A 25987-nucleotide genomic window follows, 5' to 3' on the forward strand; every position below is an offset into this window, starting at 1 on the left:
CAGTGATATTTCATCTAGATTTTATCTTCAAATTCAGGAAGAAATCATATTGATTCACTAGATTATTATAACTTTTTTTTTTTTTTTTTTTTTTTTTTTTTTTTTTTTTTTAACTAATATTGCATTTCACATCCACAACTACATATGATTTGTTTCTTTATGGGTACCTAAAACCTTTATGTGAACCTAAAAGCTTTATGTGCTGGTTTCTTTCTATATGGTAAAAGAAGATGTCTTAGATCAGCTTGTTTCTTCATTTATGCATTTCATTTCTAGTAAAATAATCCAAAGTCTACATATCAGTCTGTGATAGGTCTTGCATTTAATTTTTAAATATTTCTTCACTTATTTACACAGCTTGTAAACTTTTGATCTTATTTTTCTTGAAAACCACTTTTGTGTGGCATTGTTTTTATTCTAATTTCAAGACTTCTCTGAAGTCCTTTTCTTTTTCTTCTCAGTTTTGGATCTGTCTTCCACAAGTAATATACTTTTGTATGAGGACACAAGCTATGTCAATTTTCATATTTGAATCAATAAATTAAAACGTGTTGTAAATATTTAATTTTCACATGAAACTCATACTCTCCATTTAGAAAAACAATACTGTTTTACAACAGTAAAACAATCCAGGAACTTGTTTTTCTTCACGTTAAATCTAGTGATTTATATTCACTAATGTTAAAAATATATACCTTGGTTTCAAAGACTGTAAACTTGACTTTACTGTCAAAGCAAGAGATTGCATTCTTTCTGGGAGAACTGGGAATGCAAATGTCAGAATAACCAACAAAGTGAAAGATACACTATTGTTTTCTACATATCACATTATTTTTAGGATACAATTAGGAATGATTTGATACATTAGAAATACAGTAAACGTTAGCCTAAATTTGTGATCATTGTAATTTTTTTACTCTTAAAATCTTAAGATGCTTAAGGCTTGTTTGATATCTAAAACTGTCAATCCGATAGCTAGTGTAGAAATATGAATAGGCTTTAACACCTTTAAGCATGAATTTAGCAAAAAGCTACTCAAAGTAGTGCATAATAAATGTAGATAAAATTAAGCCAAGTTAATTGATTTCCATCCTGTACTTGGGATGGATGCCAAATTTCAAATTGTGTTTAAATTTTGTTGTGCCTGTGAATGTTTTTAGTGACAGCAGTCTCTTTGGATCTTGTCTACAATTAAATTGATGAATGATGTCCCTTAGTTTTTGATGCTGTGAGTCTGTAATTTAAGGTTAACTATTTTAGGTATGAAATACAGGATTGTCTCAAAACCCTAAACTGTAAGAAAGTGTTCTCCAAAGTCTTCAATTTTGCATTTCCAAGATCAGCATTGAGAAATCTATCTAAATAAATCTAAAAAAAGAGCTGAGAATAAAAAGAGCAATAATTTTAAACGTAGTCAATACTTCACATGCAATAGGAATTATAAGTCAAGATCAGAAACAGTAATAATGTATTAAAAAGGTCAACTGAAAGCCTGCCTACAGTTGTGTTACCCCAGAAGGCATATAAGATCTTGTTTTTTCAGTTCTTACCCTTCTTGCCTAAAGAGAAGGGAGAATTACTATATCCTATCACACTTCTCAGCTTTATGTATTATCCACTCTCTTTTTTCTACTAGGTGGTGCAGAGAATGGCTCGCTTGAGTCTTCTCACTTTCCTTTTTCTTATATAAACTGAACACCAGCAGGAGACTACAGCTCTGCTCTTCTCCTCAGTGCCAAGGTCATCGTCTGAGTATTTGGGGAGGTTACACTGTACTAATGGAGGCATTAAAAAAAAAAAAAAAAAAAAAAAAAAGTCTGACTAAACATTTTACAACAGCTAGTTGCAGCTCTGAAACATGAGAAGAGAAAATACAGTGGGAAAAGGATGTACACCATATAATTCTAAGCATATAATGCAGAGACTCAATGCTAAACCTGGAACCGGAGCTCTTAAATCCTGGGCTTTCCAAAGTATTGATTATGGAAGATGTCACAACAGATCTGACTGAAGTGTTAGTTGCTATATATGACACAACTAAACATAAAAGGAGGTTTTGATAATTTTACTATATACTTCAGTGTATGGCAGGGAAGACTTCAAACTCTTCCCTGAATTACTGTCAGTGGGAAACAGGCAACCTTTTGAGCAAGATGCTTCTGAATCAGTTGGAAAATCACTGTCATTTCCAAGGCAGACAGCTGCCACAAAAATCTCAGAAACACTGTCCCTACATCTTCACTTTCCCTTAAAAATGTGTTGGATGTTTCATCCATCAACAAAGCCGTTAATGGTTGAACAAGTACTGTTTGATACTTCAAATGCTCACAGTAATATCAGTAATACAAATTATGAATATGAACAGGCACAGACGGAAAGTGTTGAATGACAGAAGTATTGTCTAAACTTAAAAGATAGAAATGAATTATTTTAAATCATGTGATAGGCTCCCCAGGGAGGTGGTTGAATCACCATCACAGGATGTGTTTAAGAGCCGTTTGGATGTGGTGCTCAGGGTGTGCCTCCGGTGGCGCACGGTGTTAGAAACGCCGCTTGCAACACTGGAGGCCCGGGTTCGAATCCCCCCTGTGGCGCAAGTGGATAACTGCCGCTCTGCTACACTAGAGGGCTCGAATCCCGGGAGTTGGACTCGATGATCTCTAAGGTCCCTTCCAACTCGCACGATACTATGATACTATGATATGATATGATATGATATGATATGATATGATATGATATGATATGATATGATATGATTTAGCAGAGGATTGCTACAGTTAGGGTACTATGGTTAGGCTGCGGTTGGACTTGATGATCTTTGAGGTCTTTTCCAATCTGGGTAACTCTATGATTCTATGATTCTATGTTACGAATCAAACAGTCAACTCTGCAGTATTTTTCCAGACAGAAGTATGACTTTCAAACTCAGTTTAGAAAATTAAACTCACACTGTGATTGCTTTATCTAGTTACTTGAGACTTCGCTTATATTTTACTTCCTTTCACTTCTGCTTTCCTCTGAGTACCTTGAATCACACGCTCCTTTTTTCTACTTTGAAATTTCCGTCCACATAGTTTGTCTCCCTATACTAATAAATATCCCACTGGTGTTACACACCACTCCATAAATAATGTCAATGGCTGCAACACTTCTCAGTGCTATTCTATTTGTTCTGCTGCTATAGATTTTTATTCTTTTTCTTCCACACAGCACGATAGAGGATCAAGAAAATGACAGGTCAGGAATAAGTTATTTAGAGTAAATAAAATAGCAGCAATAAAAGCATTCCTCAATGGACTGAGCCCAGTACAGCTACTTTTTAGTCAATTATGTGTCTCTTTTTTTGACAACCTCATGAAGAGTGCATGTACGCATACACAAAGGCAATACCTCTGATGGCATGGAATTTTAGCCCACAGCTGTAGCAGGCAAGTGATATTTGGTAGCTTTTAGATGCTCTGATAGGTTTTTTACAGAAAGATCGATTGTTTTGCCTGGATCTGTATTGATCATAAGAGCCTTCTTCCTTCACATTATTCTTGTAGTCTGCCCATTATAAAAATAGGACGTAGGATTGTAGAATGGCCTGGGTTGAAAAGGTCCACAATGGTAATCTGGTTTTAAACCCCCTGTCATGTGCAGGATCACTAACCACTAGACCAGCCTGCCCAGAGACAAATCCAGCCTGACATGAACTGAGGATGGTGTAAACTCTAATTGTCCCTAGTATTATGTCTAGAAATTAAAAATATTTTGATCTGCTGTATAATATGAAATGGAGGGAAGTCTGTTTTCTGCAAAAATTCCCTTTAAATTTTGATTAGGTAACCTTTCATACATTTCCTTAAATTTTGAAAAAGTCAGTGAATTCTAATTTGTTTTGGTCATATAAATACATCATGTTTATTTTCTTATTTATTTTAAGTGAGTATCTACAGAAGCCAAAGTAGGTGAGGTTTTTGTGCTAATTAATGCACATGGTAGCAGATTTAAGAGTAAGGCCAATGACAAAGATTCTGATACATTTTGCTAAAAAGGACAGCTATGCTTGATTAACTTGGTTGTGGCAGTAGATACCTGGATAGAATTCTTGACTGACACTGTTCTTTTAACAGTATCAGCAGTCAGGTAAGTGACGCTGGAATTAAAATTTACTTAAGAAAATTATTTTGAAATTAAATTTTTCAGAAATTAACAATGGAAACCAGTCTACAATGCATATGAATACCTTTCAATTTCTTGAATGTTCAACACCTATATTCATATTAACAGAAATTCTAAGGCATCAACATATCATCTTAGCATATTGTATCATCATGTAAGAGAATCTATACTAGGTATTTTCTATCTTAATATTTCATTAGATCATTATAGAAAAGTAAGCATTACACTGAGGAATGAGATGTCTAACAACTATTGCAGTTTTCTTTAAATACTGTAATAGTGGTAGCATTAATAATGTAATTTAAATAAATTGTCAATTCACAGAAAAGACACAAAAAAATAAATAGTATCTATTTTATTACCAGACATCCAATAATGTTGGAACTGTTGTTTCCAGAATAGAATATTAATAGAGTGGGAAAAGACAGATTACATCAATAGAAATGCTATATCTAATATTTTGTAGGAGTTCTATCATGAAAGTTATAAAAATTTCCCTTTTAAAATATTTCCCTTGTTTCCCGTTCTTGTTTGAATGTCAGCTAAATTTTTTGCTTTTGGTAAATAATGGTTTTCTTTGTAAAGGATAGATATGATGACATACTGCAACTAGTATTCTAGGATAACCTATCGTTTTAAATCAAACGCCTTCTCTTGAAACTGGGCTGCAGACTTTCTTATATACATCAATATTAATTTATTTTTATATGTTGATAGGCTTGAGTTTCTTAGTCTCTGTACATCAGATATCTGTACTATGGATAAGGATATTTGCTTTTCTGCTGAATGTTTTCCATTTAGAAAGCAGGGAAGGATTGTCAAGGGTTAACCAAAAATCTACCTGCACCCATGATAGGGGGGCAGCTGGCCTGCAGGGCTGCTGGCCCAAAAAGGAAAGAGAAAAAGGGAAAGGGAAAAGAAAACAGTGGCAACAATCTAAGGAGGCACACTTATTTACTAAATACTATATCGAAATACAGGATAATGCAATATAATACAAATTAATTGAAATTAAGGCTAATGAATCAAGCAAAATAGGAGAGAGAGTGAGTCCCAAAACTGAGAGGCCTACTGTAAGCTCTAGGTGAAAATGGCTGGAATGCTCCCCCCTGCTCCCTGGATGCAAGAGAAGGAGTCCAGCCTGGGAGTGAGATTATATAGTGTCCTGGTCCCGTGACTTATCCCTGAACATGATGTCCTCTAGGATATGTAGTCTTCTTCTGTGAGCTGAACATTTGGTAAAATTATCCATACCCTTTACATGATGTTATGATGTGGAATACTGATAGCAAAACTACAAAACCATGACAAGGATATATAACAAATTTGCTTTGAAAGTGAAAAGGAAATCCAAACTTTCAAAAGCAAACAGTGGATATTTGATTATGCATATTGTGGCAATGGATATTCAGGAGTGTCTCTGTGTGTAAAGTGAATAAAATAAACTACAAGAAATTATAATAAGATAATTCATCTTACCTGATTTCCAAAAAGGTTGCTTCATTTACATCCATGAGCATGAATATCAGAAAGGACATAAAAGTGCATATTTTCAAAGTGGATATAAAATTATTTAAAATGCTGTAAACAATCTGATTCTTTTTGGCAGCGATCAGTGTTTTTATCTGAAAATACTCTTCTTTTTTTCTGCACTCAAATTTGACATCTGTGATGGCAGAAGCAACTCTACAGATTCTGTCAGATATACCTTATTCAGGGGAAATTCTGAAGTTTTTTTTTGTTTTCATGTATGTTTGTATTCAGACATGCAACTTATTGCCAAGTACTTTGAAATTCTCAGAGATATGCTTGAAGAAAGACTGATATCCTTCTGAGAATTTAATCCCGAACCTTGCAAAAATTAAACATATTTATTCTACCCAGTCCTAGGTGCATATCTGAATGGGTATCTTGAGTGTTAACTGAAATAAGTAAATACATCCCCTATTTTTACTTCACTTTTCTGTTACTTTTATGCTCTGTACAATAGTCATTCCAGAGCTAATCTTTGGCAAACCACCATCTTTTGCAACAGCTGCTAAGGCAAAGATTTCAGGGACATGGAATTGTAGAAACAGTACTTAGTGTTCTTTCATAAACACTAAATTCAGTGCTTTTTTTTTTTTTTTTTTTTTTTTTTTCTTTTCTTACTTTACAGGAAGACAAGGCTGAACAAGTAAGCTAAGATTACTGTGTCACTGATCTCAGTAAGAACAAAGTTTGAATGATTTTGGTTTGAATTTGAATATGAATTTCACCAAGTCTGAAATGGCTAAAACTATAGAATCATAAGATCCTGGGTAATTTTATCATGATGGGAACTTAGGAGTCTTCGCTTCCCTCCTTTTACTCAGAACAGGACCACCTCTGAAGATTAGCCTTGTGAAGGGGCTTGTCCAGCTGTGCCTTGAAAACATCCAAAGACGTGTTTTGGAGTACACTTGGATCTGAGAGACAGGTTGTCTCAGGAACAGAGGCAAGCAAACTAAGCACTCAGAACAGCACAAAGGGTTATGAATTTTATTCAACGTATACTCACAAGCATCTATTTCAGATAATCTCAGTAAGCAGCAAGCAGAAACTCTCTAAGCAAACATACTCTTAATTACCAACCTTTGAGAGATGGCAAACCAATGAAAGGGAGAAAGAAGGAATATGCCAGAGCTGAATTCAATAGGTAGTGACAGCAGGGCACCCCCTGCTTCAAAGTGCACTTTTCCTCTCTCACCCACCACAGCCTCTCTCCCGCTATTATTCTCCCCAAAGTCTGCAGGGCTTTTTTTTTTTTCCACTTGTACACCATACCTGTGTGGACAACATGTGTTAAGGAGCCCAGGTGGAATACCTGCTAGCAAAACAATTCTTTGCAAAACCAAGATAAACTATCAAGATCAACTCTCTCTATAAAACAAAATGTCAGTTCCCTTAAAACTGTCAGAATAGTTTGTTCCATTCCCAGGATCATTTCTCAGACTGCAGGTCTCCGACACAGATGGAGAATACAGAGCTTCTTTGGGCAGCCCGTCCTATTGCCAGGATTTCCTTAGGGTGAAAAAAGGTTTTGTTATATCTAGTCAGAATCTCTTGCTTCCTTTCATGGCAGTTATTACCAGTTCTCTTGTCATGCTCCAGGATCAAGAGCCCAGTTCCATCTCAAGAACTTCCCTGCTGAGAAGTTGTTGTAATGTATTCTTGAAGATGTTCCTTTTTCAGCCTGAATTTGACCACATCTTCCAGGGCAAGTACTACAGCAGTTCCATGATATCTTATTAGCCCTCTCCTGAGTGTGTTTAAGTTAGCTGATATTTTTCTTTTACACTAACACTGTGAACATCACAGTATTTAGGAAAAGGTCTTGAATTCAGAGCTTTAGTCCAGCTATGTTCTATCCCTATCCTGGTTATCTTTCACATTTGCACTATCTTCACAGTCTGAAAAACAGGAAATGTGACTATGAGATTTGAATACTGCAGAGCCTCATGGGATGCTGTACTTAGATGAAGTCCTGTGGCCAGAAGGGAGTGGGAGGTGATTGTCCTCCTCTACTCAGATCTTGTGTGGCCCCACGTGGAGTACTGCACCCAGGCCTGGGGTCCCAGTTGTAGGATGTGGAGCTTTTGGAGCGGGTCCAGAGGAGGACCACTAAAATGATCAGAGGGCTGGAATACATCTCCTGTGAGGAAAGGTTGAGGGAACTAGGTTTGTTTAACTTGTAAAAGAGAAGGCTCTGAGGAGACCTCATTGTGGACTTCCAGTACTTGAAGGGAGCAGACATATACAGAATGGGGAAACAGCTGTTTACAAGGGTGGATAGTGACAAGGGGGAATGGTCTTAAACTGAGACAGGGAAGATTTAGGTTAGATATTAGAATGAAGTTTTTCACACAGAGGGTGGTGATGCACTGGAATAGGTTGCCTAAGGAGGTTGTGGATGCCCCATCCTGAAGAGATTCAAGGCCAGGCTGGATGTGCCTCGAGCAGCCTGGTCTAGTGGTTGGCAACCCTGCACATAGCAGTGGGGTTGAAACTAGATAATCACTGTAGTTCTTTTCAACCCAGGCCATTCTATGATTCTGTGTAGTGTCTTGATTACCAAGTGTTATCTCTGAAATTGTGGTACAAATGAGGTAGTAAGAGCCAAATTAGGCACACACCTAAAATGAGTAGGCAGGATCTATGTAGGGTTTTATACATATTACAATCAAATTGCTTTTGCAGACACAGCCAGCTTTTGCCTGCCGTGGTCCTCCAGCTGTTAGTGGATTGATCTGTACTGCAATCTAAGGTATCATTTCTTACATTTGTATATGCTCAAATTAATGTTAATCCACCCAAACAAGCTTCTTGGTACCACAAAACGTACTCCAGATACACAAAAGTAACCACACTGGCCCTCAGTGCACCCACACCCAGAACAGTAAAATATATATAATAAAAAAAAGTCTATGTACCGTATTTTAAGCCACGGCATAATTTTTAATGAATACATGACATCAGCTTAAGACTGGAACATGTCTTCATTAGTATGATCATATGAGAAGAACACACAAAAGTTAAGAAAGAGGATAGTATATAAAAGTCTTCCTCTATTATTGCAGGGCAGCAAATAATACTTCAGGATCTTCACACAGTGTAGAATAAATCTAGACCATCATGTCTAATACTCACAGATAAATGATCCTCCATTTGTTTAACATCTTTCAAAAGAATCAGTTATCCACAGTAGCCATTGACAATGAGCTTCACAATTCTGTTTGATTTAGCTGCCTGGCCCCAGGTGTACTGCTCTACAGTTATTCAAAATTTCCTGCTGACATTAGCTATGCAACTGATGATCACAGAGGAGGAGTAAAAGGCATTTTTAGTAGTAGTTAAAGCTGAATATTGGAAGATATTGAATTTTACTGGGGGATAGTTGTTGGAAGAGGGAAACAGCAAAAGCAAAGAAGTATTCTATCTGTTTATATTAGTGTATAATTGGCACAGAACACTAAAAATACAGTTTGTGGAGACCACTGCATGTGTTGTAGACTTTTTAATTCATCAGGTATTGTTTAACTAATGCTACAAGATGTGCAGCCTGCAGATTAATTGGGATGGATCACTTCATTTTTTATGCTAAGCTTGAAATACATTTCACAAAATCAAAATTTTAATTTCTAATAGTGCCAATATAACACAGCAATTTAACTGAAGTAGAAAGGAGATATCTTAAGAGCATGCAGCTTACTGTGTTATGGGTCTATCAAATAAGACCAGAACAATTTCTTATTTTATGTGACCATAAAAAAGATTCCACAGCTGTTCTTTGTAGCCAACTGAATTGACTCAGTTTTCCTTGGCTAAATTTTCTCATTTTAGTATTATGCAACACACTTCACACAGCTCAGTTGCTGCTTTCTAATTCCAGAAGGGGATATTCTTCTTCAGTGCCATATGTTAACAGTACATAAAAGATGTGACACAAAAAAGTGATAAATATCTGAAAATATTCCTAATAGATGTATGAACTGGTATGTTATTTCAAAACACCAGTAGTGATTCAGAATTCTGAACCATACTATAACTCTGTTAAATGTGTAATTGTTAAAGAACTGCAGTATAATCTGACATTTCATAATAGAATGACTAAATTCTGTAAATTAGATGGGCTTCCTAGTCTTTGGGGATATCTTCAAGAGAGAAAGGAAGCTAAGGCCTTTGCTATGTTCTCCAGAGGATAACATTAATAGAAATTAACAGGAGTGCCACTGTACAAGGTAGCAATGAAGTGATGACCTTCTATACTGTTTCTCATCTGTGCTATATACTTTAGGGTGTGAAGAACACCTAACTGTAAAGCAGGACAAAAATGTTGTCAGGTCAGCTACAGTTTTATTCTTACATGGAAAAAAATAAAATAGATTCTAGTCCTGTAGATTCAAGTCCCATAGTTTCAAGTTGCTGCAGTTCCTTGACCAGGGAATCAGTCTTGGATCACAGAAAACTTCCAAAATAATGTATTTGTCAAAAATACCACAATTTTGAATGTGTTCAAAGGAGGGCAACAAAGCTGGTGAGGGGTCTGGAGCACAGACCATATGAGGAGAGGCTGAAGGAGCTGGGAATGTTCAGCCTGGAGAAGAGGAGACTCAGGGGAGACCTCATTGCTCTCTATAACTTCCTGAAGGGAGGTTGTAGTGAGCTGGAGGTTGGCCTCTTCTCTTGTGTCGTTAGTGATAGGACCAGAGGGAATGGTTTCAAGCTACGGCAGGGGAGATTCAAGCTGGACATTAGGAAGTATTACTTCTCAGAAAGGGTGGTCAGGCAGTGGAATGGGCTGCCCAGGGAGGTAGTGAAGTCACCGACCCTGGGGGTATTCAAGGAACAACTGGATGTTGTATTGATAGACATGGTTTAGTGGGAGCTATTGGTAATAGGTGAACGACTGGACTGGATGATCTTTTAGGTCTTTTCCAACCTTGGTGATTCTATGACTCTATGAATTTCATTAGAGTTACCAATTCTAAAAATGACATTTGAACACATATATTTTCACTAAGCAGAAGGAGTTTATATTATTCAAATTGCTAAATTAGAGAGAGTACTCATGTCAGGATATCACTTACAAAAAGTGTGGTCTGCTCATTCAGAAATGCACTTCACAAAAAAATGATCTTCCAGTTTTTCTGTATGAACTGATTTATATATAGTACTGAAGATACTGGGCAAAACATCTTTAGCTGCCCATAATTCAAATTTCAGCTGTCTAATGAGTATCTCATACCCAGTAAGAAAAAGTTTTCTAGCTACACGCAGTGATATCCTTGTTTAAACAACAGTAAGAGTTTTCAAAGGATTCAAATGAAAAATTGCCAGAAATTGACAGCTTGAGCACCAGTAAGTATTAACACCCTCCTTGCTAATTGCTGCGATCACAAATTAATGGAAGACTTTTAAATCTCCTGACAGTGGTTATGTAACATTCTGTGAGTAAGGGAACTTGAGGTAGTACATAACAGATGCCATCATTAATATGCAACTGCATATGCTTCCAGTGCACAAGTTTTTGTGAGCTTTATTCTTTCCACCCTCATCTTTTCTGTTTACTAGTTGAAAATATTTCCTCAAAATTCTTGTTTTCTACTTTCCCACCTAGATGTTTTAAAATATGTGTTAACCCTTTGCCTTTCCAATTAGAGAGCTTGTTTGTTCAATATTTCAGAGATATTAGAACCAGAATCAGTTATAATATAATATCTTCTGTGTAATGAACAAGTTGCATTTGACTAGTTCTTTTTTTTTTTTTTTTCCTCCTTTTTTTCCCAAGGAAGCTTAGAATAAGATTAAAATCTTTGGGAATACAAGAGTTCTTTGGATGCTGCTGAATTTTAGCTTCTAAGTTTCCGAAGACTTAAAACTTAACTTCAATTTCTGCTTCTTCGGCGAATTAGTTTTATTTTTTAAAATCTGTAAGTGATTCATTATTAAAAAATAAAACAAGACAACAACTACCAAAACATTTGGTGTGACTTCATTTCATTCACCACTGAATACTTGTACTCAGTATCTTCCTGTTGTCAATAATTAGGCCCAGCAATGGAAGAGACTGGTTAAAAACCGTCACTGTAAGACTGCATATAAGCAAGAGATTGATATTATTTTCTTCATTGTCCAGTTTTTCCAGTCTATGTACTTTTCATCATATTCTCTCTTCATCTATTCACTCATCCTTTCCCTACAAATGAGGACATCTTCAACATCAGTTTGTTATGGTCTCCTTTCAATCCTAACTATGACAGCAGAGGTCTAAAACAATCCAACAGCACATTTTTGACAGGGATACACATACTATATTCTCTTCTTCCAGATCACAACTTTGTCTCTCTGTCCCTTTGCATCTCTCATCAGTCTCCAACAGGGAATTGATGTCATTTCCACTGGTGAAAAACAGTTGATGTACATCTGCCTTAGGGACTTGGGGCTTATGCATGAGTCACTGATGGGAGTGTGACTGAGCATCAGTGAATTGGAGAGGACATCTCCAGAAAGCAGACTGCACAACAGCACACATGAAAGACTTCCATCATCCACACAGTCAGAGGTTTGCAGCCTCTCAGTCCACCAAATCTCCACTGGCTTTTTCATCTGCCTTGGGCAGTGTGAAAGGATCTATGTGGTGGCTCAGGATAGAAATGAAATGGGCGAAAGTCACATTACAGAAATATTGAAGTCATGAAGAAATGGATTAAACAAACAAACAAACAAACAACTGTAAGGATTCATCTTGGATTAAGATTTCTGTACAGCTTAATTTCACATAAAATTATCTTTCTCCTAAGACTCCCCATTCATGTCTAAAGTGCTGCTTAGATAAGAAGAAACTGAGACTCGGAGCTCTATTCAGTTCTGTGCCTCTATTCTCACGACTAAAGACCCAGCTTTATTCATGATCTATATTAAATCACAAAAGAGATTTAGCTACTTTGATACGGAGAGCTATGAATACAGATTTGATCCTTCAACCCTCTGCTGTACACTTGGTACAGCCAAGGATGATGCCTACAACACTGCAGAGGTGCATGGACTGTTTCCTATGCTCACATGACAACTTACCAGGATCCTCTGAACCTTCTCTGAAGACCTATGATCTTCAAGAACCAGATCCCTGCCTCTGCTGTTGCTTGGGGTTATTCTGTTGCAGATGTGAAAAATATGTATTTCTTTGTAATACCTCATGCAATGCTTGCTGACCTGATCATTTAGCCTGTTACGATCTTCATGCAGTGATTCTTCCAGACAAAATCCTTCTCTCATTTCAATGTCATTCACAAACCTGGTGAGTGTGAATACAACTCTATCATTGACATAATTTCACAGAATCACAGAACTGTAGGGGCTGGAAGGGATTTTTAGAGACCATCTACTCCAACCCCTCTGCCAAAGCAGGCTCTCTAGACCAGGCTGCACAGGTAGGTGTCCAGGCAGGTGTTGAACTTCTCCAGAGAAGGAAACTGCACAACCTCTCTGGGCAGCCTGTTCCAGTGTTCTGTCACCCTCACTGTGAGGAAGTTCTTACACACATTTGTGCAGAGCTTCCAATGCTTAAGTTTGTGGCTGTTTCCCCTTGTCCTATTGCCATGCATCACTCAGAAGAGTCTGGCCTCATCCCTTTCCCTTCCACACCTTAAATATTTGACATTAATCAGATCCCAGATACTCAGTCGTAACTTTCAAAGAAACACATATCTGATCTTTGTCAGTTGGACTTTGAATGGCTATTCAGCACCATACTTTGTGTGTAGTACTTTTGGATGCTTTCCACTAAACTAACAGTCAACCTGTCTGAGTGAGAGCTTCACAGCTTGTCTGTGGGGATTTTGTGAGTGATTAAGATAAAAACCTTGCCAAAAATTAGGGTAAATGATATCTATGACTCTTGTCTCATCCTCTCAGCAAACTGCTTTATCTGAGAAAACAAATAGGCTGGCCAAGTACTGTTTACCACTGGTAAATTCACACTGGATTCTTCTAGTCACCTCCTTCTTCTTCATGTTCCTGGAAGGAACTCCTCTGAGGATCTCTTCTATTTTTAGTGTTGTAAAGTAAGTATGACTGTTTGTAGTTTCCCAAAATTTTTTTCCATGGATGTAGCTGGGAAAAATATTTGTTCTTTTCTGATAACTTGGACTTCCCTTAATCCCAGTAGGCTTTCAAACATAATGACTGTTTCGTTATCATGCCAACCAGATCCTTCAGAACCCCTGGATGCCACTTTATCAGGTCTCATAGACTCTTTTGTCTACCTTGTACAGGCAGTCCCTAACTCAAGTCTTCTTTACCACCAGAGCTTTATTTCCCCTGCCACTACTCTTTGCAGTGAGAAATGGAAGACTAAGGTGAAGAAGGCATTGACTACCTTGGTCTCTACTGTGACATTTATAATTGGCTTGCATGCATCATTTAACAGCAGACCTACATCATCCTTGTATGTTTTACCTACCTTTCATGTTGTTTTTTATTTCCTTTTCCTATGCAATCTGCAGCAGAACTTTTGCTTTCCTCACTGCTGCATACCCACATGAAAATCCTGCATTGTCCTTTGTCTCAGAAGTGAATTCCAAATCAGACTCCCAGAAGAACTCTCCTGAATATTCCCTGAATAATATAAGGGCTGTTCCTCTCAAGGTCTTTGTTCCTTGTCTTCCTCATCCTTAGAATCTTAAACTTCACTGTATCATTAAAGTTGGCATTTATGCTCCAGTCTCTAAACAAGTCTTCCTTATTTGTACATGGCTGATCTAGACAAACACTCCTACATAACGAACACATGCAGGGGTAGTTTATAGAAATTCTCTTCAGTGCACTCCAGAAATATGTGTAGCTAACATGCTGCTGTGTTGCTTTCCAGGAAAAAAAAATAAAAAAATCAGGTTTGTTGGAGTTCCTGTCACAGCCAGCAGTTCTGAAGCCTATTTGGAAGTGCTTGAAGAAGGTTTCATTCACCTCTTCCTAATCAAGTAGCCTGTAGAACACACCTACCGCAAAGCCTTATAAGATGGCAGTTGCTTTCATTTAGATGCAAAAACACTCTACAGAGCCCACCTAACACACTCAAATCCCTTTACAGAGAACCCACAACACTGTTTTGCTCTGTCTTTCTGGTGTGGCCTGTACATGTTTATAGTGGGAATCTCATGTATGTTAATCCAGCGTGTTTCTGCAATTCCAAAAGCACTGCAGCTGTGGATTGCACGATATTGCATTTCTTCTATTCTGTTCCCCAGAGCATGAGTATTGCTGTATAGATTTGAGAGGATGTGTTACCTGCCCTGGACATTAAGTGAAGTATGGAATTCACCCCCCTTCCCCTCCCCCCAGGTTCTGCTTCAAATATGCTTTCACGCTGTACTCTCTGGCCTCCTGTCTTCAGAGAGCACTCCCTATGAAACCAAGTTCTACACCTAACTTGCTAAGTTATTGAGTCCATGAGGAAAAATGTCTTGACAGGAATCTCTGAACTGTCTTCAAATAGCATCTCATGATCATAGGGGCTGAAAACTGGCCTGCAATATCAGCCATGTAGCCAAGTATTGATTGTTTGATACTCCTCCTGCTTTCACCCTGGCCATGCACTGGCAGGACTAATAGAAAACAACTTGATCTCCTGCCCCTTTTGCTTTAAGCCCTTGGAACTCAGTAATTCCAGCTGCTCTTTTCTGGCTCACTCTTTATTATATGTTTGTCATTCAGAAAGTGTGAGGAAGGGTAGTAGCCTCTGGGCCTAAAGAATCTTGGCAGTCCCTCCATGGAGGCTTTGCTGGCTTGGTTCTAGGCTCTAGGCAAGCAACAAACTTCCCATGTGTCAGTATGGCAGATGGGTTCTCCAGTCTCCTACAGAAGGGACAGTTCTGCCACAGATACATATCATTTCTCCCTAATAGATTTGCCTATTAAGGAGGAGTTTCTGACCAAGTTTTCCTTCCTGCCTATCCTTGTTATTATTGTGATTTTTCCAAAAGTGGGGAGAACAGCTGTCCCTATCATGTAGGGTAAGATTCCAGGATGCCTTGTTCTGCAAGTCACTATTTTATCTATACCTGAACCATTCAGTGCTTTTAGTGATCAAATTATGTAGGTGTATTGAGTCTTCTACCTCGTCCCTGCAGTATTGTTACTTGCATTCTATCACTTCCCTCTTCACCCTCTGTTCTGCTCACAAAGAAACAATATTGCTTCTGACAGGTTCTTGACAATAAAAGGTAAAGTATTAATGGGTAAACAAATAACCACATAAAGAAAAAAGTATTGAACTCACCCAACTGGTGAAGGAGATCTCTGGCCACACAGCACTCCTCAGAAGAAGGAAGCCTGTATCCAAATGACACTCTCCCTGCATGGCTGCCCTGATATGAGCCCAGTGTGGCTCTACCCTGGGTCCACATCTTCTGTTCATGTGGAAATACAGGTGTGAAGAATTTACCTGTACTCTCTGAGATAGTCACATCCCTTCATCATGTGCTCAAGCACCAGATTAAGCCAATCACAGAATTGTACAGGCTGGAAGGGACCTCCAGAGATCATTGAGTCCAGCCCCTCTGCATCAGGCTGCACATATAGGCATCTAGGTAGGTCCTGAATATCTCCAGAGAAGGAGAATCCATAACCTCCCTGGGCAGCCAGTTCTAGTGCTCTGTCACCCTTACCATGAATAAATTACTTGGCATATTGGTGCAGAACTTCTAATGCCTCAGTTTATGGCCTTATCTGCTTGCCCTGTCCCCACAGACCATTGAAAAGAGGTTGGCCATGTCTCCTTGACAGCCATACTTAAGATAAACATTTATCAGATCCCCTCTGAGTCGTCTTTTCTCAAGGCTGATTAGATCCAGTTGCTTGGCCTTTCCTCATACAGAAGATGCTCTAGGTCCTTTATCATCTTTGTAGCCTTCTGCTGGACTATCTCCAGGAGATCCTAGGCTTTTTTGTACTGGGGAGCCCAGAAGTGGATACAGTACTGCAGATGAGGCCTGACCAGGGCAGAGTAGAGGGGAAAGTCAAGACTGAACAGTCCCCCTACTCCAACTTGGTAAGCCCAGGGAAGAGTTCAAGGCCCTACCTGCAGACCACCCCCAAAACTGCATCAGGAACGATGCAGTCCCCATCAGGAATGATGACGGCATATGAGGACAATCCTATGGGCTGCATTTGGAGATCCCATTCTCTCTCTTGTCCAAATGACTACCAGCCTGTATCCTACTAATATACACCAGCAGCAGACTTGGCCTAAGAAAAAAGGACTTTTATATACCCTTCCATATGAACTGCCCTGCTGACTGCTGCATCCCCACTGAAGCATCCATTTGCTGCAGTTTGTCTTGTTGCCTTTCCTAGGTGCAAGCAAAACACTTAATGGAAGCTGAGAACAGTCATTTTCAACTCCATCTGTGTGCCTCCTGCCTTGACAGTCTTTTCTGCAAATTCTTCCTTATGAGAAAATAAACATTCCAAACACCTCCTGATTCCTGGTCAAATAGCTTGTGAATTTCATCACAGTTACATGCTCCTTTTCCCCATGTCATCTCCATAGCACAGGTAAGCTAGGCATAGATATCTCCAGTTTTGTGCAGTGTTTCTGGAATGCCATTCTCTTCTCCTTGCACACCCCTGTGGAAAGACTTCTTGGCTAGGGCTCACTTATCTCATAAATACTGGCTAACTAGCTTGCTGTTCTGTGTGAGCACTGACTTTGCTATCAGTAACCTTAGAGTGTCACCTTTCCTCAGTGGTGTAAATTTTGGTTGTTGCCTTTGCCCTTATGGAAGGGCTGCAAAGTGCAGGAGGTTGCTTTTTCTGGATGCTACCCAGTTTGGAGTCTGAGGAGAAGGAGCAGAGCTGTGGGTATAGAAGCACCTATAATTTGGGCAGACTAGGATGCAACAGAAGAAAAGGACAGGATTCCTTGGTACATCAGAAGGGGAGCTCCTCATGCCTTCCCAGAGCTGAATGCAGGCAGCCTTGTTGTCAGATTGGCCAAAAGCAGGACAATACTTGATATATCTTCTTGTTCAGGTTACTCCACAGTGAGTAATGTCCTGCCCAATAGCATCTCACCAAGCATCTCAGAGAGGGCTCGTTTTTTTTCAGTTAATGCTCATTCTAGCATTTTAGAACATAGTATATTGCATTTGGAATTACAGTAATGCATGCAATCAGGAACAAAGTGGAAGGTGTCATGATATGTTGAGAATCTTTTTTTTTTTTTTTTTTTTTTTTTTTTGAGATAATATCACAAGTAGGAATTAATAAAAAAAATCCATATCAAACCCTTCTACTTAATTAACAATTATTTTAGACTGCATTACAAAAATCTATCCATCATCTGTTTGCTACAGAAACATTAAAGTTGCCAAGATAAATGATCAGAAGTTAAGGAGTTCCAAAATTAAGATTGTCAAGGCAAGTTTAATTCATTATATTTCCATACTCATTGGATTACTTTTTATTTGTGTGATACTTCATTGTGTCTTGATAACTCTACAATAACAGGAGAAGCTCATTCGTTTCAGGAGCATTTATTTCCTCCAGGTGTTCCAAAACCCCCTAGTAATTGTAATAAAACAGTGCTATTGCACATTTGGCAATGACAGTTTGGCAGATAACATTTATGAAACTCCAAGAGTATTTTAGCTATGCATCTAATTAAGAGTTCAGATCTCATAGGACCGTACAGGAATACAAATACTGGTATGTAAGAAAAATGTGAACGGTATTTAAGTTTTGTTAAATGACTGAGGCACCTTTGACAAGCCTACTATCTAGGAAGTGATGTCTTGAAATTGAAAACAGAGCTGTATTTCCTCTCTCCTTTCAATTATTTGTCAGATCGCATGGCAACTTACAGGTGGAAGTGCACATATGGCTTATCTGTTAGCATTCATATCTTCTATGTTTGAAGACAGATGTTCATTTATGTTATTTAAAGCACTTCATTTCATAAATAAAATTTTATATTTCCAAAACTGTCAAACAGTTCAGAAAGCAATTCAGAATATGTGGATAAGGCATATATTTGTTCTCTGTGACCACTGGCATGTCTTAAACCAAAGTTGACACTTGTTTCCTGTTATGAATAAATATGCAAATAAATAGATGAACATGGAATAGACATGGTAATATATAATTAATGTCCATAGTGGTGTATTTAAAAAGGGAAAGATTTTCATCCTGCTCTTTGAATTAGCTAAAAGCCCTGAGAGCTCATTTTATTCACCAAATAGGTGCTTCAGACATAACAGAGAGAGGCATAAAAGAGCTATCCCATGGATTCTTTACTTTTGGTGTCTGTATTGATTTTTTCTTAGTAAGATATTAAATTGCTGCCACAGTTGGCAAGTGAACTAAAAAATAACATTGCTTCCTAAGAAAAAAAGAAAACAAGAATAGAAAACCAACATATTTCCTCTGTATATCTACTTTGTGCCAGAAACCCAAGAGAAAAACATACCACCTAGAAGGATGTTTCTTTCACTAACTTGCTCTCAATAATTTAATTCAACTGCAAGTTTCCCAAATAAATTAATAAAGCATTTGCTTTGGGCTCATAAGCTTATAGTTGTGGATTAAATTGTTTTTTACTTCTAATTTGTAAACATTGATGTTAATTTAGATGCCATTCAAAGCTTCCAACAAGACTGTTAAATGAGGAGAGCCGAGTAGAAGAATGCAAAACAGGATACATTTTGCATTTAAATATAGAATAAATAAATACACAGTTGTATATTTAAACGGTCTGAATAAAAGGTACAATAGGACATGACAACTTAGCAGGTTCAAGTGTTATTCTGAGAAAGTCAAGAAAAAGAAAAACTTACATAAAAAAAAAACAACAAACATAATAACAGACATATACCATTACATTATGATGCAGCTTACAAACTATTTCATGTTGATTCTGTTTGTTCTGCTTTCTCAGAGTAGACTTGTTGGAGCAAGGTATCACACATATATTTAGTGTGATATGTAGTTTAGTGTCCTAGAAGAAATGATTCACCCAACCTAAAACCACAACTTGAGACTGTCTCTAAAGCTGAACATCTTAAATCGTAACTTATGCTCTAGTCTACAGAGGACATAACAAAGCTATTATTCTAACTGCTGCATCTTGGCTTACATGAAGAATGAGGATATGGTAAAGATAAAATACTCACAGAGGCATAGTACATTCTAGATTGCTATTAGTTTTCTGTCTTCTCATTTCTAACCACTCTCTTCATTTTCCTGTGCATCTGTACTACACCATGAGTGCCCTTATTGTACATAGTTGCAACCCATTCTCCTTCTACCTTATGGGAAATGGAAGTAGCATGATTTTCACTTCACTGGCTTTCCAGCAGCCCAGCATTGTTTATTTTAGCCTTGAAGTAAAGAATAACTGTGTAGTAATGTCTCCATTTATCCAGAGCCTTCATTTGCTAGATGATAACAGCAGAAGTTTCTTACTCATAACTTAGTCTATTATAGGTCATTTATTATTCTGTACATGCATGCTCATGTATTCAGTTAAGGGTCATTAGTACTTCAGAGACTAAATCCTTACTACTTTGACTACCTTCCATAATGTAAGACTTGGTTTCATTTCCTTTCTTCAAGTGAAACCATATTTCTATGAAATAATTGATATTATTTTTCTTTGAACTTTGCATTATTTTAAAAACAAACAATTAAGAGTTTCTGCATTTATTTTGTGAGAAGGATAATATTTTAATGTCACATTTTGGTAGTCTGAATGGAAGTGAAGACACACAGTCTTTTAATTTTAACAGCAATACTCTGATTATGCTGGCTTTTTTTTTTTTTTTTTTTTTTTTTTTTTTTTTTTTTTATGTTGGAACTGATTTCCATTCATAAAATATCTCTTTGCAGGTGTCAAATTATCCACAGAGAGGAAGCTGATACCACTGAATGTGTCTCACTTGTGACCCAAATCTAGACATAACTCACTGCCAGCATGAAAAGCATGTGCATTAACCCACTGCACCATCTAACCACCCTCTATCTCTGGCAAGTTAATGAATGATTCAATGGCTTTCACGGCTTCAGTTCAGCACTCCATTTCTGCAGCTGGAGACACAGTTTTAAAATATTGCAAGCGGAACACATTCATAAGGGCTATTGCTCATTAAAGCTATTTGTTTTCCCTCCTCACTGTGTTCTCCACAATGGCTTCTTTTTTTTTTTTTTTTTTTTTTTCCAAATAATCTATTTGTTTTCAGTTTTCCATTATTTGGTTACTGTTGTAATAATAAAATGTTCTATAGAAACTAGGAGGTGACTTCCCATTATTTCAGCATGATCTTGACCTCCATGGAGAAAATATACATGGGCTCTTCAAGCTCTAACTACCTATGAATAAATCATTTCCCTTAGCAAAATGTGGAGAAAAAAATATCATTCTGATGTAAAATTTATCTTGTTACTTATAACACTGATTTAATACTTTCTATAGAAGGTACTGCAGAAATCATTGGATCACTTTATATGCAGAAAATAATTTAGGCATTCCATTCATCCAACCAGTTAAAATACATACAAATGGAAAAATTCTTGTTAATACAAATCTAATATGTGGGATGGAAAAGAATATATCTGATGTTGAAAGGAAAGGACATTTCAGATATACTCTATCGGATACAATTTCATGCTTTCTGAAAGAAAGTACAGTTCCATCTGGTTAGGAGCACAGACCTGGGGTTCTTCTCAACCATCTAAATCTTTACTTTTTCATTGCCATCTCAAGAAGGAATCAAGGAATGTAATATAAAATTAAGTAATTATTCTTGGTGTTATTGAAAAGTGTCAGGCATTGTACAGAAGGCCACAAATGTTGCTTCTTTCACTTATTTCAGATTCAGTTATTCAGAGATAAAGAATGTGCTTAAGGCCATCACCTGTTTTACTCACAATGATTTTCAAAGGAGAGAGAGATCTGAATTCATTAGAAGCTTTTGAAACTCTGGTTTGTAATCTCCTGTAGTTATACAGCCCAGAAAAATGGGATACATTTTTTACAATGAAAAAAGGATGTAGATTACATCCATTGAAGATTAATAAACATCACACAATCCCTTTAATTTTCAAAATAATATGAAGTTTTAGGGATAAAATTCTACTGCTCAACAGTAAGTTATGTGAAATAAATCCATTAGGTACTGACTCCAGTCTCATTTCAGTTTTGGATCCATATTAGATTTTAAACTATTACTATACAATTTTTCAGATCACTCTATGATGACCCATGATGCCTACCATCACCTTCAGATGTTACTTTATCTAGATTCTTAATGACATAGCAGCCCGCTGTTTTAGCTTCAGAAAGGTAAACAATGATGCTTTCAAAATAAATCTTCTGACTGCTAGGAAATACTAGAAAGCACTATGAAACAAATTCTAAAAGAAGAAAAAGCTGTACCCCTGGGACTTTGGACTGCTCTCTGTGAGGAGAATGTCATGGTGACTGTGAAAAGTGATTGCATATTCAAGAACTTTCATGTTAGGACAATGAGTTGATAGTTGATGTTTGGATGTAATTATCTTAATTGTCTTTCCTGACTTCAGTGGTCCTATGATTCTATGAATACTGTATTTTTCTGCCTTCTGTAAGATTAACTGTTTCAGTAATTATGAGGAAACTTTAGAAACTATTTTCAGAAACAACCCAAAACTCTTGGGTGCTTCTCCAGATCATTCAGTATCAAGTGATACAGAATGTCCAAGTTCATCCAGCAGTACTGACCAATTTTGATAAATGTTAATGGTCTTATGATCACCACCCATGTTATAATTGTATTCTGTCTTTCTTTGCAGGTGTACTCTTTACTTTAAAAAAGAGCAATAGTATCCTATGGAATTTACACAGAAATTAGAAAGGAAAGGAATGGAGATGTGTAATCTTTGGCTATTATTTCTCTAGCCAAATAACCTTAGAAACAGAATCCTTTTCTTCCTATAAAATAGCTATATATGTATATTGTTGTAATACTTTGGTTATTTCCTACAATACTCCAATGAATAAATTGTTACAAATGCTGTTGTCAGGCCATTCACATTTTCTCAGTATGCAGCAGGTTTTACATACACAGAATGTTTAATTAATTTTCTGATTAATGGGCTTTTTTTATTACACTACTGCCATTTGGCAGCTGTTTTGACAAAACTGCCTTCCTCATTACAGAATTTCCACTTGTGAAAGGAAGTCAACCATAGCAAATGGGCTTATTGAATTATCCAGCTCACCAATTGTATAGTATAAAACTATTCATCCTGATATAATTTGATCAGGAAAAATCATTTATCTTTAGTAACTGTGTTAAATTAGATATTATTCTGCTGGATAGGTGCAATTTTGCAAGTGTCTGTAGTTAGAGAACTTTTTTTAATTTACTTGAACACTAAAGTGATTGCCTACTTTCTGATTTCACTTTGTTATCAAAAAGGTTAGTTTCTAACTAATCGATCCACAGAGACCAATTCATTCAAAGCCTGAAAAGCAGAACTTAACCATTTTAGAGTAAAATGCCAGATTGATACATGTCATTGGTAATACAGTTTTGAGAATAGCTATTTCACGCATATATCAATCTGTTTATAAATCAGTTAATTCAAAATCAGTTCAACTTTATTTAGTTGTACTATTTTCAAGTATTTTAACACCATCAAAGATACGCGGCAGATAACACTGACTTGCAATTCTATGTACTATTTTATTCAACACAACCATATTACAATTAACCTAATTTTAACTTTCAGTATGTTAATAGTGACACTACATAATCTCATAATCTCTCTTTTTGAAAGATCATGTAATGGTGTCTGGTTAATTTTCTTTTTCTTTCTTTTTTTTTTTTTTCTTCTTTTTTTTAAGACACTCTGTTTTTCAGAATGTGTGCAGTGAAAATTACAAAGACAGCTAAAACATTTATTTAGACAACTGATACAGTTGGAATGATAAATGGATCTACTTTCCTGCATAACCCAAAATATATGCTTTTCCTTTTCAAGTAGTAAGTGGAAATTAGAAATCTTATCAGATAGATATGAAAGAGATCCTTCGGTACTATTTTGCTTTTCTTAACATATCCACTGAACCAGTGGAGTAATTCAAATTTGCAAGTAATTTCTATTACACTGTAACTCAATGATCTTATTCTCTCCATAGAGTCCAAGACTCAACAAATAAACCATCATAGTCACAAAACTTCCTGGCAGAACTTCATATTTTGTAATAGTTTTTGAATTCTAAATCCACATTAGGAGCTTCCTTTTGTTGATTTTTGTATTTTCCATAAATTGTTGAATTTTGGGAGAAACTTCATGTTCAGAAATGTAACTGGACATATACTTCTCTCATTAAACCAGCTGTACAGATGGCAAACTTGTTAGTGAAAACAGCTGACACATGAACCAGCAGACTGAAAACCACTGTTATGCTTCCATAAGAACAGCATTGCCAACTTCATGAAGAAAGAAAGTTATTGTTGAATACCTTATTTTTGCCTCTTTATCTCTGAACAAAAGTGAACAATTAAATTTGCTAAAATCTGTTCTTGGACAAACAAGTTGACAAAACTGTACTTCTCTGCCTGGAATGTAAGACATTGTAAATGGAAAGCCATAAAGCATGGATCTACCAGAGGGCAGTAAATGAATTATTGTATTTTTACTTAGCTTACTATTTTCATGTGGTATTTATTGTAATAACATGTTGGCTGAGTCCACTTTTCTTCAGTCCACTCAGTTGGCCGAGTGAGTTCTCTCTCTGCACTATTGGATATAAGTAGATAAAGCAATGAGAAGAGGGAACTTGTGTGTCTTTTTATCACTTTATACTAACTCATAGTATCATAGTATCGTGCAAGTTGGAAGGGACCTTAGAGATCATCGAGTCCAACCCCCAGGATTCGATCTCTCTGTGTAGCAGTGCGGCAGTTCTTCCACCGTGCGCCACTGGGGGCACACATATCTGGAGTGTAGGTATGAGAGTGAAAGAACAAACTTCAGTTAAAAGTCAGCATCTAGTGACAACATATAGATAACAAATTAGAAGAGTTGACTATGAATGGATAACAGTATTGGTTTGTCACAAGCCACCTGTACCATGCCATGATTTCTTGCTGCTTGAGTGCCTGGAATCACCTGACTGTGATCTCAGAGACTGAGCGTGGGAGAGTACATGGGTGCCTTCCGTGCCTTGCATTACAGACACGTATTTTTTTTTCATTTTCATCTGTTTTCTTTAGGCTCTTTGCTCTTTTTGCCTTGCATGGTGTTTGTTTTGATTTTAGTTGGTAGGTTTTACAGTTTTAAGCCCCTAAAAAAAACACATTGAAGGGTCTAGGCTCAAATCTTTGAGTAACCTCAGCAAGAAAAGATACAGACGTCTTGATTTTAACACTAAGGTGCCCTCTCCTTCATTTGTACACCAGCTCAGAGGAAATTCAGTTCAGTTATTTAATTGTTTGGGTCTTAATTTTTCTCTTCCTTTCTTTCCACCCCAAATTTCCTTCTCTTTGTTATCTTCAGCTTAGAGAATAAACACCCCTTTCTTTTATATAAGTGGTCTTCAGCTTATTAGGAAGACTGACAAGACTGTTTGGGACTTTTATCTCATTTTTAGTTGAAAAGTAAAAGAAGATAAATATGGCAATGGTTTTTATTAATGAGCATAAATAGATTTCAGCTGTTTTTCCCAGGTATCTTGACTCATTTCACATGGCTATCACTAAGAAACTTTTTTTTTCCATATGAAAGTATGGGAGCCTCTCTCTCAATCTCTGACTCTCAGCAAACAGTCTTCAACAAATTTCTTTACAAGAGGTTCTTGTGCTATACCTAGGTTCCTGCGGATTTAGAGAAACATTAATATTACAAACTTTATACATAATCTTTGGTGATCTTTGCTCACTACCACCTTCATACCAGAAAATGAACAAATGAACAGTGAGAAGGATAAGAGATCTTGACACAGACTTTTTTTTTTTTTTTTTCCCTGAGAAGATATACCTTGCAGTCATGCAGAGGTGAGAAGCAGAAGGTGATCTTTGTGCAATCACTGCTTTATGGCATCAAAATGTAGAGCTCTGCTAATCAGAAGAAAAATGGTAGCTACAAAAATTATCTTCCTTGTTATACAACCTAGCCTTTATCTCTCTGAATTCACCCCATTATAACTTCCATGATTCCAACTGTGATGGTTCAAATAATCTCTGCTACATAGGAGAGGAAAAGCAGGTTTGTTCTCACCATATAGGGCTGTTTGAAAGGACCCTCCTTGAGTCTGGCTGTC

Source organism: Excalfactoria chinensis, chromosome 2, assembly GCF_039878825.1.
Source record: "Excalfactoria chinensis isolate bCotChi1 chromosome 2, bCotChi1.hap2, whole genome shotgun sequence".
NCBI lineage: Eukaryota > Metazoa > Chordata > Aves > Galliformes > Phasianidae > Excalfactoria > Excalfactoria chinensis.